The 14,630-nt window shown below is 43.1% G+C and overlaps 1 long non-coding RNA gene and 1 pseudogene across 4 annotated transcripts in view; one reads left to right on the top strand and one right to left on the bottom strand.

Annotated features, from left to right (window-relative positions):
* The window catches only part of LOC308257046, a 145,478-nt gene that overhangs the window by 50,219 nt on the left and 80,629 nt on the right, over positions 1 to 14,630 (top strand). For all 3 annotated transcript variants that reach the window (XR_013961504.1, XR_013961505.1, XR_013961506.1), the window contains exon 5: positions 6,553 to 6,640. This is a non-coding gene — a long non-coding RNA (uncharacterized lncRNA). The remainder of the gene's footprint in view (positions 1 to 6,552; positions 6,641 to 14,630) is intronic.
* Positions 10,803 to 10,969, bottom strand: LOC308256392 (small ribosomal subunit protein uS14-like; annotated as a pseudogene). Its single transcript has one exon. The product of its transcript is annotated as a small ribosomal subunit protein uS14-like (transcript).

Consider the following 14,630-nt stretch of genomic DNA (forward strand, 5'->3'; position numbering starts at 1 on the left):
TCCTCCTCACTGCCTGGATTCTAAATCAGGAGCCTCTTGGGCTCATTGCTAGCTTTTGCTTACCCAGACTGGCCCTGCCCTTTGTCTGTGTGCCATTGGCGATTTTTCGCCCAGCTAGAAATTACACCCTCTGTGAGGGTAAAGCAAGCTGGGAGGTTCTGGATCTGGCTCAGTCTAGAGGGACTGGGGCTGTCACCTGGCCCTGCCCTCTGTTTCCTGACGTGCATTCCCTGGCACTCTTTCAGCACAGTCCTCCAAGCCCATAATTCTACTTGTGTAAGGACTAAGGACTGACTTCTGCAGAGGGACTGTGGGAGCAAGAATGTCAATGCTTTGGAAGAAGCTCCTGACGCCAGTCTCCATGTCCTGCTTGAGGAGAATTATTGGTCTCAGAGAGATATCTAGCAGTTATATTGGGAGTGATAGGGGGACTTGGACATTCTTCATATCGCAAAAGGATTTGCCACTGAGTTTTTTAAAGCATTGAACCTGCTTTTCAAGATAAAATTTTATTTTCATGCTGTAAGTAATGTGCAGTTATTCACATCAGAAAAAAACTTTTGAGACTTTCTAGGCAGACATCTTGTTTTAGAAAAGAGTAAACTTTGGAAGGGTCCAGCAAGGACAAAGCCATGCCTGTGTTGAGGAGCTGACACTCAAATGATGTGAAAGGAGTTGAAGCAGAAGGAGCAGACTGCATGAGAGGACTTCTCAGTGCTCCTGGGGGAGCATTTCTCAGTGCTCCTGGAGGAGCATATCCCTTCGATTGGGTAAATTCTGCCTCACTGACTTTTTTTTAAAATCCTCACTCAAGGATGGATGGAAATACATACATATATATATCTTTTAGAGGAAGGGAGAGAGAGAGAAAGATAGACACCTGTCAGATGTGAGAAACATTCAGTTGTCCATCTCCCACACACACCCTGACCAGGGATTGAGTCCACAGCCTAGGTATGTGCCCTGACGGGAATTGAACCCACAATCCTTTGGTGTATGGGACGGTATTCCAACCAATGGAGCCACCATCCAGGACTGCCTCACTGACTCTTATCTTAGTCCTTTCAGACTGAACCCCAGACAACACGGTAATGCCTCAGTGTTTGAGATTTTGCAAGGCATATGTAAATAAGTAAAACCCTAAATTACAGGATGGAACTGACTGAATGCAACTTTATTAATTTTAATGTATAAAAAAAGACTAATATTAAGTTAGCAAAATGTTAGTGGAGGCTCTTCAGGGGGCCTGATTTAATTAGTCAATTAGATTGATTAGTAATTAGAATTATATAATCCATAATAGGTGCTTGTAAAGTCTATTAATTCATTTATCAAATATTTATTAACTGCAGTTCTATGATAACAGAGTATGACAAGTATAGACTAACTGTGGGAACTCAGAGAGAGGAGAGATTGTTTTGATTTTAATTTTTTTGACTTTTTTTCCCCATCACCATTTATCCCCCCTATTCCCTGTTTCACCTCCATCTCCCTCTCCCCGCTTGAGGAGAGATTGTTTTTAGCTTTTGGGTCTAGAGAATCAGGGAAGCTGTATCTAAACAGCTTTCTTTTAAAAAAATTTTTTTATTGATTTCAGAGAAGAACGGGGAGGGGGCGAGAGAGAGAGAGAGAGAGAGAGAGAGAGAGAGAGAGAGAGAGAGAGAGAGACAGAGACAGAAGTGTCAATGATGAGAGAGAATCATTGATTGGCTGCCTCCTGCATGCCACCTACTGGAGATTGAGCCCACAACTTGGGTAGGAATCGAACTGTGACCTTCTGGTTCATGGGTCGACACTCAGTCACTGAGCCACGCTAGCCAGGCCAGCTTTCTTTGTTTTAAAGAACACTTTTAACAATCTTCCTTATACCCTATTCAGAGGTAATGTTGACACAAAGGAAATCTATTATCATTCGTGTTATTAAAAATTCTTCTTCTTATTAAAACTCTGAATTAATAGCAACACAATGTACTTCCTTTCACTATGCTTGCTTGTTAATCTCTAAAGCAATTTTCCAAAAAGCAGACCTTTGATAAATAAGACCAGTCCACTCTCTCCTATGAGACGGTACCTCTGCAGCTAGCAGATGGAGGGATGGTGTGGACTCAGTCAGGAAGGCCACTTTTTCAAGAAGCTTTTCTGTGAAATGAGAGTTAGTGAAGGGGAGAGACAGGATCTAGAAACATATCCCTTTGTAGTGGAGAACAAGCTAGTAGAGAAGATGAAGTTGGAGATTGAAAGAAAAATTGTTGATCAAGGCGCTGGTGGAGCAGGAGGTTACTGTATCCTGAGCACTAGTACAGAGATTACAGTTGAACTGAACAAAAGACTAGGCTACCACTGAGGTTAACTCTACCACCACTACCACTATTTACTGCTTTTCTACCTTCTGCTGCCACTCTGTTGAACACTTTTAAGTCTCATTTGATAGGGGGAGGGAAATGATAGGGCAGGTGAATTTGCTAAGATTTTGGGGAGACAGAAAGTTGGAGTTTCCTTCAGTTGGGTTTTCTTTTATCTAGGCAGAAGTTGAGGTCATTGGCTAGGAGCAGGTGGGGTATTGGGGACAGTGGCATGGTTTTAAAAACTGTTGTGCCAATGGTAGTAATCGGTACGTAGGAGGATAACTGAGCAATGCTGCAGACCCAACTAATGTTGAAGACAATGAATTTCTAGAGGAATCAGCCCTCATGATAGTGCTTGCTTTAGCAGCACTCAGCAAGTTAGAGGTTAAAGCAGAGGACATTCTGTTCAAATAGGAGTGGTGTTTTATGGGGCAAATGGTAGACTTGGAGTGAAGGGAGTGTAAGAATTGGTAGCAGAGTGATTGTCATCCAGTTGGCTAGAGAGAAGTGAATCCAGGAAAGGACTGATAAGCAATATAATGGGCAGCTGGTTTCAAGGAACTGGAAATCTCAATGCTGTTGAATAACAGAAGCTGTAGAAATAAAGACAAGGGAAGAAATATACACTGAGTGGCCAGATTATTATGATCTCTGAACGCATAATAATCTGGCCACTCAGTGTATAGCTACCTAATAAAAGAGTAACATGCTAATTTACCGTACCTTCGTGATGCCCACCAGCCAATCAGGAGTGAGTATGCAAATTAACCCAACAAAGATGGTGGGTTGATTTGCATATGCAGGCGTATCACACCACCCCAGCTGCTCTGGGCCTCTGGGCAGCGTGGGAAGGCAGAAAGACAGCTCCGGGCCGTAGCAGAAAGGCGGCTCCAGTGAGAGCAAAGGTGGTGCCGGCAGCCAGGGGAAGGAAGGCCCATTCTTGCACGAATCTTTGTGCATTGGGCCTCTAGTATATATACACATACTGGAGGCCTGTTGCACGATATTCGTGCAAGAATGGGCCTTCTTTCCCCTGGCTTCACTCATGGCCGCCTGGGAGCCACCAAGTCTCCCCGCTCCCGGGCCGCCCAGGAGCCGGCAAGTCCTCACTCCCGGTCAGAGCACCACTCCTATAGCTCCCTCCCCCGGCCCCCTCATGGCAGGTGTCCCACCCGGCCGCTCCGTGCCTGCATATGCAAATTAACCAGCCATCTTTGTCGGGTTAATTTGCATAATCCTGATTGGCCATAGGCGTAGTGGAGATATGGTCAATTAGCATGTTACTCTTTTATTAGGTAGATATACACTGAGTATCTGGTATCTGGGATTTATTTATCTTCTATAATTAAAACTTTGTAGCCTTGAGTGGAGCCAAGCCTCCTGTTCGTTCCATGGCTGCAGCCATTTTTGTTGGGATTTATTTATCTTCTATAATTGAAACTTTGTAGCCTTGAGTGGAGGCCTGGGCCAGCCAGGGTGTGCAGAAAGCTTGGCTTCCTCCATCACCGGGGGCAACCCAAGCCTCCTGCTCGCTCCGTGGCTGCAGCCATCTTGGTTGGGTTAATTTACATACTTGCTCCTGATTGGCTGGTGAGCGTGGCTTGTGGGTATAGCAGAGTGATCGTTATTTTGCATATTACTCTCTTATTACATAGGATTAGAGGCCCAGTGCATGAATTCGTGCATGGGTGGGGTCCGGCCAGCCTGGCTAGGGGGAGGGGACATGGGTGGTTGGCCGGCCTGCCTGCTGGTCGAACTCCTGGTCGAGGGGACAATTTGCATATTAGCCTTTTATTATATAGGATATATACTGAGTGGCCAGATTATTATGCGTTCAGAGATCATAATAATCTGGCCACTCAGTGTAGAACGTCATGACCAGGCAAGGGGTCTGACTTAGAATGGAAAGGCAGACTCTGATCAAAAGCCAAAGCCCCCCGATGACCAAAAGGCCAGTAGTTGACAACAGTGAGGAGAAGTGTAGTTATTTGGTGCAAACCTCAGCAAAAGAAGGATTTTTTTTTTTTAAAGATTGTAGGACTAATGGCTTTGCAGCAGCATTGGGACAGATTGTTTCTCCTCTTGGTACCACTGGGTACTGACTGATGAATGATTTTATGGCAGAATCTTCATTGCCCAGAAATCAATTTCCTCAAGGAGTGTCAGTTTTAGCAAGGGGAAGGAGGCCAGAATCATCTTTTAGTTCTGCATTCTGCACTGCCTGCCTAAATACCTTGGAGCTTTTAATAGTTGGGGGAGGGAGGGGAATTTTGACCAAATGGGAGGACTTCCACAAAGTTCTGGGCCTTTGGCAGGGTTTGCAGGAACCAGGGACTAAGTACTCTTGTAGTCAAAATCTCACTTGGTCACTAGGGTTTTTTGAATTGTTCAGTGTCAGGTTGGGCCAGTGCTATCTTCTGTGAGAGGCTGGAGGGAAACTTTGTAAAGATTTCTTGCTTAAAAGTCTAGGAGTCGGTGGATTCTTGAACTTTTCTATTCCTGTGGGGTCTGGAATTTATTTTTTCCTCCATCCATGGTGGCAGCAAATAATGCCCTAAAGCCCACATAGTTTGAAAGAGTCTGGAAATACTCAGACTATTGTTTATAAAGATGTTTTTGGATTTGCAGTGGTTCAGGATTCCTTTGACATTGTTAGTACATGACTCTAAACATTTAAAAAGGAGCCTCCAAATAGCTGAAAACAAACAAATAAAATCTTCAGAATTCTTGTTGCCCCTTCTTAACTTGATCAATTTACACTATTGCCCTGATGTGAACAGCTCAGAAAATGATTGCCTAATCAGCCATTCCCCACAGGAACCTAAGCAAGGTTGTATAACCCCCAGCAGAAGAGGCTATGTGGTTCAGAGCTCAGGGTGCACTGTTCCCATGGCAATACTTTCTAAGTTGTGATTGGTTTTGCCTCATGAAAATGAGAAACTTCTGTCTGGCTAAAGTCATCCCAACATGCTGGGAGAAAAATTTTGCAATATATCTAAAAGACATACTATATAATTAAGAGGTAATATGCAAATTGACCATCACTCCAACACACAAGATGGCTGCCCCCATGTGGACACAAGGTGGCCGCCACAAGATGGCCAGCAGGGGAGGGCAGTTAGGGGGAACCAGGCCTGCAGGGGAGGGCAGTTGGGGGCAACCTGGCTGGCAAAGGAGGGCAGTTAGGGGTGACCGGGCCAGCAGGGGAGGGCAGTTGGGGGTGACCAGGCCGGCAGGGGAGGGCAGTTAGGGACAATCAGGCCAGCAGGGGAGCAGTTAGGCATTGATCAGGCTGGTAGGGGAGTGGTTAGGGGGTGATCAGGCTGGCAGGCAGAAGCGGTTAGGGGCAATCAGGCAGGCAGGCAGGTGAGTGGTTGGGAGCCAGCAGTCCTGGGTTGTGAGAGGGATATCCCAGATTGGAGAGGGTGCAGACTGGGCTGAGGGACACACACACACACACACACACATACACACACACACACGTGCACGAATTTCGTGCACCGGGCTTCTAGTATATTATAATTTTTAGAGGGTTCCTATAAATCAATAAGGAAAAGACAATAAACCCAATAGAAAATGAGCAAACAATACAAATAGGTAGAGCAAATTGGAATTTCACCTAAAGAAATGCTTATCCTAGAGCACAGAGTTCTCTGAACAAGAATGTTCATTGTTTTGGTAAATATCCCTGAGTAGGGGATTGTGAAATACTATGTGGCCATGAAAACATTGAAGTAGGTTTCTGTATCATTGAAAAAAGCAAGTGCAGAGCAATATAATAGACTGTTCCCATTTATTTTTTAAGCACATTCCTATTTATTTGATTTGCAATGTATTCATTCTGTTATAAATTTTATTAGAGGGTTCATTTAGGTTAAAAATATTTAAGACTGTATTCTTCTAATTATGATATTAATGAATGAAAAGTCAACATGTCTTTTGTTTAGTAAGATAAAAGATTTATTCTCTCTCCTCACCCTCTTAACTTTCTTCATTTGTTTAACCCGGTATTATAATTTGTAACTTCTGAGAAGAATTTAGAGACCTTTTACTATCTCACCCTCCCTCCCCAGGAACGAAAAGGACTTCTGAGGCAGACTACTGGGCCTTGTGCCTGATGTAGTACTTTTTGGTGTGATGAACAAAGGAACTCAAAGCTCAGAATCCTTCTTTCCTAGGATTTACCCCTTTTCATTGTTATTTACAGCCTTGCGGAGCCTCTCTGCCTCCTGCCTCTGATGCATTGGGAGGGACTGGATCTTCCTCTGCTTGCTCCTTCTCCTTAGAAACCAAAGGTAATTTTACTAGAGTGGCTACTGAAGGCAAGGCTTAGAGCTGGCCTAGGCCTTGGGAGGAAACATGCTCCTTGCATTTATCCTTTCCTTTCCTTTGGAGAAGCCTCTCAGCTGCTTTAAGCTTTGTCTCAGGCCCCCACCAATCTAGATGAAAAGAGTCCTTGAAGCTAACACCTTAGTTTTACCTATTTCACTGGGGTTTGAGGCTTCAGAACTCTAGCCTGGAAACAGGAGGACATAAAACCCCTTGTCTTTGAAAGACAGGTAATGCCTTTAGGACAGAAGCATTGCTTTCCTTAGTCACATTCTCAGTGTCAGTGGACCCCAGTATGGGTATATGTGAATTGTTTTGGACTTGTAACACAGGCTTTTCTCTGAGCTGGACAGTTTACATTGAGTGGTGTAATACAGCAACCTCATTTTATTGTACTTCTCTTTGTTGTGCTTTGCAGATAATTTCATTTTCATCAACATAGAGGCAACAAAAATTATGACTCACTAAAGGCTCAGATGTTATTTAGCATTTTTAGCAATAAAGTCTTTTTTTTTAAATTGATTTCAGAGAGAGGAAGGGAGAGGGAGAGAGAGAGATAGAAACATTGATGAGAGAGAAACATTTATTGGCTGCCTCCTGCACACCCCCTACTGGGGATCAAACCCACAACCCGGGTATGTGCTCTTACCAGGAATTGAACTAGCGACCTCCTGATGCATGGGATGATGCTCAATCAAATGAGCCACACTGGCTGGGCAATAAAGTCTTTTTTTAATTAAAAGACTTGCTTATTTTTTTATTGAGGCACAATTGACTTACAACATTATATTAGTTTCAGGTATACAAAATAATGATTTAATATTTGTGTATATTGCAAAACAATTACCACAATAAGCCTAGTTAACATTTGTCACTGTATGTAGTTACAAAAATGTTTTCTCTTGTAATGAGAACTTTTTTTAAGACTTACAATCATACTAACTTTTAAATATGCAATACAGTATTATTAACTATAGTCACCATGCTAAACATCACATCCCCATGACTTATTTATTTTATAACTGGAACTTTGTATCTTTTGATCACCTTTATCCATTTTGCCCACTCCCTACCCCTATTTTTGGTAACCAATCTGTTCTTTGCATCTAAGAGATTGGTTTTTGTTTTGTTTTCAGATCCCACATAAAAGTGAAGTCATACAGCATTTGTCATTGTTTGTTTGGGCAGCATTTGTCTTTTTCTGTCCTACTTATGTGGCTTAACATAATGCACTCGTGGTCCTTCAGTGTTGTCACAATGACTGAATAATATTTTATGGCTGAATAATATTTTATATCTATTATATTACATCTATTACATTATATCTATTATATTATACTAGAGGTCCTGGTGCACAAATCCGTGAGGTCCCTTGGCCTGGCCTGTGGGATTCAGGCCGAAACCGGCTCTCCAACATCCCCTGAGGAGTCCTGGAATTTGAGAGGGTGGTTCTCAGGTGATGCACCCCGGAATCGGGCTCCCTTCTCTCTGGTTCCAGGTGCATCACCCGAGAACCGCAGCTGCCAAGTCACCGCAGCTTGGCAGCTCCTGCATTGAGTGTGTGCCCCCTGGTGGTCAGTGCACATTATACCTACCGGTCAAACGGTTGCTTAGGCTTTTATATATATAGATATCGATTACATTACATATCTATATATCTCTATATATCTATATCTATATCTATATATCTATATCTATATCGTTCATGTTTTCTTTGTCCACTCATCTATTGATGGACACTTAGGTTGCTTCTATATCTTGGCTGTTGTAAATAATGCTGCAATAAACAAGGGGTGCAAATATTTTTTCAAGTTAGTGTTTGTGCTTTCTTGGAATTGCTGCATCCATTAGTTCTTTTTTTTTAATTTTTCAATTACAGTTTGAACTCAGCATTATTTTGTATGTTTTAGGTGTACATCAGAGTGGTTAGGCAATCATCACTTTACAAAGTATTTCCCCCCAATGTTTCAGGTATACACCTGGCACTATACATAGTTATTACAATATTGTTGACTATGTACATTGTTTTCTAGACATAATATTATTTGCACACTTAGACTACAGTTTAGTTTAAACATAACTTTTATACACACTACAAAGCCCCCAAATTTGTATGTCTTGCTTTATTGTGATACTCATTTTATTGTGGTGGTCTGGAACTGAACCTGCAATATCTCTGAGGTATGCGTGTAGAAACTTATTTAAAACCAAAACTGACTGTAGCTAAGTCTGTTCTAAAGAAGAGTGGCATAATTCATATTTATAGAGGAAAGAATCATTCCATTTGCATCATCACTACACAGTGGTGGTAGTGAGAGAGGGAAAGTTCAAAACCTCTTTTTGTTCCTCAGTCTAGTCAGGGGTGGAACCTGGAGTGGATGGTTCATAATGGGGCTGACTCCAGCTCTGGTGGTCATTGGAGTTCAGAGGAAGGGGGATGGAGAGCTAAGTTACTCTGAATAATATAAGGGGAGGTTAATTTTCTGAGGGAGGGAGAGACCCTTCTAAATATGAGAAATATCTGGAAGGGTGAAGGTGCCCAGCAGCATGGAATATAAAACCCCTCTGTTTCTTCATAACTTTAGGATCATCTGATGAACACAATGTTTTGAGTGAGTTTGTATATGTGTATTTTTTTTTCCTTTTTGGTAAAGCATGGGACAGCTCAAGTTAGAGGTAAGAGATCAGCCTTAGAAGGTGAAATGTGAATGAGATCCCAAGTCCAGAAGGAACTGGAATCTTTTCAGAGCCAAAAGGAATTGTTAAGAGCATTAGCTACTGGGAATTTGTAGAAATTGTGGGTCAGTGATTTGGACTTAACATAGATTTGGGATGGCGGATCCAGGCAGCTTCTAAAACATGCCCAAGGACAGGGGTTGCAATTGATATATCATTGCTACAGTGCTGTGTACCTTATAGAATGTTTAAGTGATTTCCCCCACTCCCCTTCTCAGGATCCTTCTTATGGACATCTATTTGTTGGGTGCTTCATGAACTATCCTAATATTCCTGTATGTGCCCAATGAAAGCCATTTTCAGTTCAGACTCCAGAAGGGAAGTAAAACTTTCCAACAAAGGACTTGTCATTCCCTCCTCTTCCTATAATTTGCACAGACCCTGTGGACACTTGCCATAGAGCCAAAGAACTGCAGCTTCTTTTATCCAGTGCTGAGTAGGGCACATCATTTTGGAGTGAAGGGAGGTGGGAAAAGTCTTCCACAAAGCCTTAGGACTTGAAGACTGTTCTGAGCAAGTATTTAAGCAAATATTAAGATTCTGGTGAGTGTTCTAAAGCAAGAAGCCAACGCCCCCGAGCAGCAGTTGGAGTGGGACTAGGGCAAATCCAGACAGTGCCGCACTGTATAGCACTCTTGCACATTCCTTAGAGAGGAAGAATCTATTGGATAGTCTTAATATCCATTGTAATTCCAAAGTTTGAAGACAGTGGGGATCAGTGGCTTTGACCGTCCAGCATGGATTCTCCCTTTATAGGTCTGAGTACCTTAGTTTTCCTTTGGGAGACCACCTCCTTCCCCATTCTCAGCCTGGATTCAAGTTCATCCCTTGGCTCTTGATGGAGGACACATGATTATGCCAGTCAGAGAACAGCAGTTGGAATGGCCATGGTCTCAAATCCAGACCAGTCAGGACTCTGGACTTTTGTTGGAACTATTAACAGGTAAATTATCATTTCTTTTCCAACTAGATTGCCAAGCCTGTAGTATGTACATAACTCTGAGGCTGCTGGTGACTGTCTTGCCACCCCAAGAGGAGTGCTGAGACCAACACATGAAAGCTGAGCTGTGAGATGGAGAGAGATGGAGACTAGATGACATCTTTTGAGCACCTGGATCTAACCATGCCTTAAGCTAATCTAATGCTGGCATTTCATTTTACATGGGCCCCAGCTTTCCTTTTTTTCTTTTCTCTCTTTTGAAACTTTGATTTAGATTTTTGTAACCTGCAGCCAGTAGAGTCTTAACTTATGGTATGAATTGTATATAGTTCTCATTATAAATTGTGATCTGGCCTTTAATTTTTTATTTTCTTTTTTTAACTTTTATGTACAAAGAGATAGCATTCTGTCATTAGGTAGATGTCTTGAATGACCCATTCATGGAAGTTCACTTAGTCCAACTTAATGAAGCCTATGTTCTTCACTTGGCGGAAACACTGGCGGCACATGTTGAGGCCGTATTTTGGATCAGACTGTGGCCATTTGAGCAGACGTGGCAAGAACGAGAACACTGGCTGAATTTCCTTGGATGGCTCCAGTAGAGTTGCTGGTGACCCATCTTGCTCTCTCTGTAGCAACGATGCAAAAGGGAAGGTGATCTGGCCTTTTTCAACAGATCCTTTTGTCTTAAAGTGCTGAATTGTCGATTTGCTATATGAATCAAATAAGACTGTACATATAAAGAACCTGGCATTATCCGCTGTACATAGGGGGAAAACAGTAAATATTAACTACAGGGAGCAAGGCAAGAGGGAGGATGGGGAAGTGAAAGAAGAGAGGGTGCTGAAAAAAGAACCTTAAAGTGCCTAGGGCAGTGGTCAGCAAACTCATTAAGTCAACAGAGCCAAATATCAACAGTACAACGATTGAAATTTATTTTGAGAGCCTAATTTTTTAAACTTAAACTTCTTCTAACGCCATTTCTTCAAAATAGACTCGCCCAGGCCATGGTATTTTGTGGAAGAGCCACACTCAAGGGGCCAAAGAGCTGCATGTGGCTTGCGAGCCGCAGTTTGCCGACCACGGGCCTAGGGTAATCTTCTAAGAACCCTCAGACCTTATCAGGCCCCCTCCCCTGTTCTACATATCCCTAGTGCCCTGTGTTTTTCCCTCGTAACCCTTCAGCATGGTTTGTAGTGATATGTTTATGTAATATTTCGATTGTCTCCCTCATTGACCTGGCAGTTCCACCAGGGCAGTGATTTTGCTCACTGTTATATCCCCTGCAGAGTCCAGTGTGTGGCATTCAGCAAACATTTATTGAATGAATCATCACATATAGTTACCCAAATTGAACTCACCCTCCTTGATTATTTATTGGGGGTAGGATTGTGGCAGAATTGGCAAAGTCAGGGAAAGCTGTTTCTATCCCCTCTGTATCTCCTATACTACCCACACCTCCAATACACATACAGAAAATTTTGTCTTAATGAGATCATTTTGATTTGGTTGTGAAACCCTTACCAAACCTATAGTTCTTATATTTTATTGGAATATTTTATTGAAGAATTAAATAGTGTGGATATTGGCCTAATATATGGAAAGCCCTGTAGAGGAGTGGGTCAGGTCTCTGTGATAAACAAGCAGTCTTCCTTGCTCCTCTGTCTTTATAAAATCATCTATTTAGCTGCAGTAGTGCCCTTTGCCTAAACAAACTCAGGCTTGTTTAGGAATGTATTGGAGGCTATTAGGAAGACCTCGGAAGTTGATGAGGGAAAGATCCTGGATGCTAGAGACTACTCTAAAGCAAGAAATAAAAGCAGTAAAAGGTAGCTCCTGTGAGAGGGTGGTAACCTGAAGCTCACTCCAGGAACCCTGAGTCTGGGTCCAGAGAAAACTCTCAGTGCACCATCCCACCCCCTGCCTTGCCATTCAAAGCTTCCTCCCAGCTGAGGCTGCAGCTCATCCCCTCCCCCAGCCGGCTTTCCTTGAGGTGGGGAGAGTGTTTCCCAGGGCCCATGTGACTTACACTGGCAAGTGACGATAACAGGCGGTTTACCAGTCAGTAAAACTGCCAAAGGCTTTGTGCTGTCATAATCTTTTTCCTGTTTAAAACTCTGGGAATTTTCTACTGTTGCCAGTAGTTTTTCAAGTCAGCAATTACGGTATAGATTATGTAATCGCTGGGTATTAAAAATAGAAAACACCATAGTTTGCATCTATTTTAACCAAATCAAAACAGAGCAGAGGGAGGAGAAAAGAGGCGAGGGAGAGACCAGAGGAGGAGGGAAAAAGATTGCATGACAAAAAGCAGTGAGATTGCATCATGTGACTGGACAATCCAGCCCACAATTTACTCTGTCCTTTTCCTGCCATTCTTGGCCCAAGGGACTACATTCCCATCCTCCAGGGAGGGAACCCTGAGGAGAATTCTGAGGACTCAAGATCCTTGTGGATATTCCTCAGCTCAGCCTTGAGGTGTTTACCTGCCTCTGACAAGCAAAATGACTAAGTGGGGGCGGAATTGAATTTGACCTACTCTGCCCTTGTGTCTTGATTTCCATGGTCTTGGTGCTCAGCTTGTTTCTTTTGTTGAAGAAGTAGAGTCAAAGGGTGGTTTATGGGCGAGTCTTTAGCATCCCAAATCTCTATCAGTTCCTTGCCAAAGCCACCCCAAATATCCTATATAATAAAAGTGTGGTATGCAAATTGTCCCCTGGTCGTCCTGGAGTTTCACCAGGGGTCGGGGTCGGGGCCGGCTGGGGGAAGGAAGGGAGTATCTGGCATCTGCTAGGGATCCTACCTGTGCACGAATTTCATGTACTGGGCCCCTAGTTCAATATAGTTGAAAACGATGTATGTATGCACTATGAAAACACAGCTTTAATATAGGTACTTCTAACCCTCCCACTTTCTTACTCCTGCCCTCTGCCTACTGGGTTGTTACCTCTAAGCTCCTCATCTAGGAATTCCAGGCTGATTCCTGATTTTGTGTGATTTCTCACTAATCCTGCACCCCCACCCTGAGTTAAATGATCTTTGTGTTTTTTTAGAGACCTATTGAGTAAAGTTACAGACCCTTTAAAGGTGAAATTTTGAGTGTCAGTTGGGTCTGGAATAGTAGTGATATTTTTGGAAGGAGGATTTAAAAAAAATTTATTGATTTTTTTAGAGAGAGAGAGACAGAGGAGGGAGAGAGAGAGAGAGGAGGGGGGGAGAGAAATAGAGAGAGAGAAACATAGATGTGAGAGAGAAACATTGATTAGCTACATGCTGTACACACCAAACCAGACCTGGGCATGTGCCCTGACTGTGAATCAAACCTGCCACCCTTTGGTATACAGGACAACACTCCAACCAACTGAGCCACACTGGCCAGGGCTTGGAAGGAGGATTTCTAAGAGCCTGACAGATCACATCAAAATACACCAGTCTTCCTACTATGTCACCCTCCCCTTCCTGGATACAGAGGCTCCCAGAGAGGGAGGATTTGAATTAATCACTTATAGCCCTGAGTCTACATAGAACCCATGCTAAAAGCACCAAACTTTGTAAGGTCTCAGGTGGCAGGGAGTGGTGAGTACTTCAAAGAAGCTCATTGTTTCCAAAGATTGAACCCAAATGGGTTGGGAGGGGTTAGGGAGAGAGACCTGAAAGACCTAAATCGTCAATATAATCAGTTACAGGCAATATTAGAAAGTTGTCTCCTCATTATTACTTCCATCCACTCCTACACCTATTCTATCACACTTCATTCTCAGGCTTCACCTGTATTGGGGTGAAAAAGAGTGATAGCAGCGCAGAGTAATACTGGCCACAGCTCTATCCTGCTTCACCCAGCACTACCCAAACTAGTGGAAGTTCAGTGAAAGGAAGAGAGCTCTAATTTTGGGATTTTAGGCATCTTTTCACTAGAGAGGGGCAATCTGGGAACCTTCCTTAGGGCTTTAAATCATCATATCAGCCTAGGTTGGGAAGTGCCCTGACATCAAACGTCTTTCTTACTCTTGGAAGTTTTTAGTTCTCAGATGCTGGGTTTTTAGCCACATTCTCACCATTGACAAGTGTTCTGGCCTTGAATGTGGTCATTGTCATTGCAGCATCAGTTTTACTGTTTTCTGGACAGGCTGGATACTTTAGACCAGGTAGTCAGGAGAACTTGGAGGTCACAGTGAGTATCTGCTCTCCACATCCCATCCCGCCTGAGGCTTCGGGCAAGGTAGAGTCCACAGAAGTACCCGTCTTAGGTGCTGCTAGGGCTACAGTCAATCCAGGACTAA

Source organism: Plecotus auritus (assembly GCF_963455305.1).
Source record: "Plecotus auritus genome assembly, chromosome: 8".
In the NCBI taxonomy this organism is placed as follows: Eukaryota; Metazoa; Chordata; class Mammalia; order Chiroptera; family Vespertilionidae; genus Plecotus; species Plecotus auritus.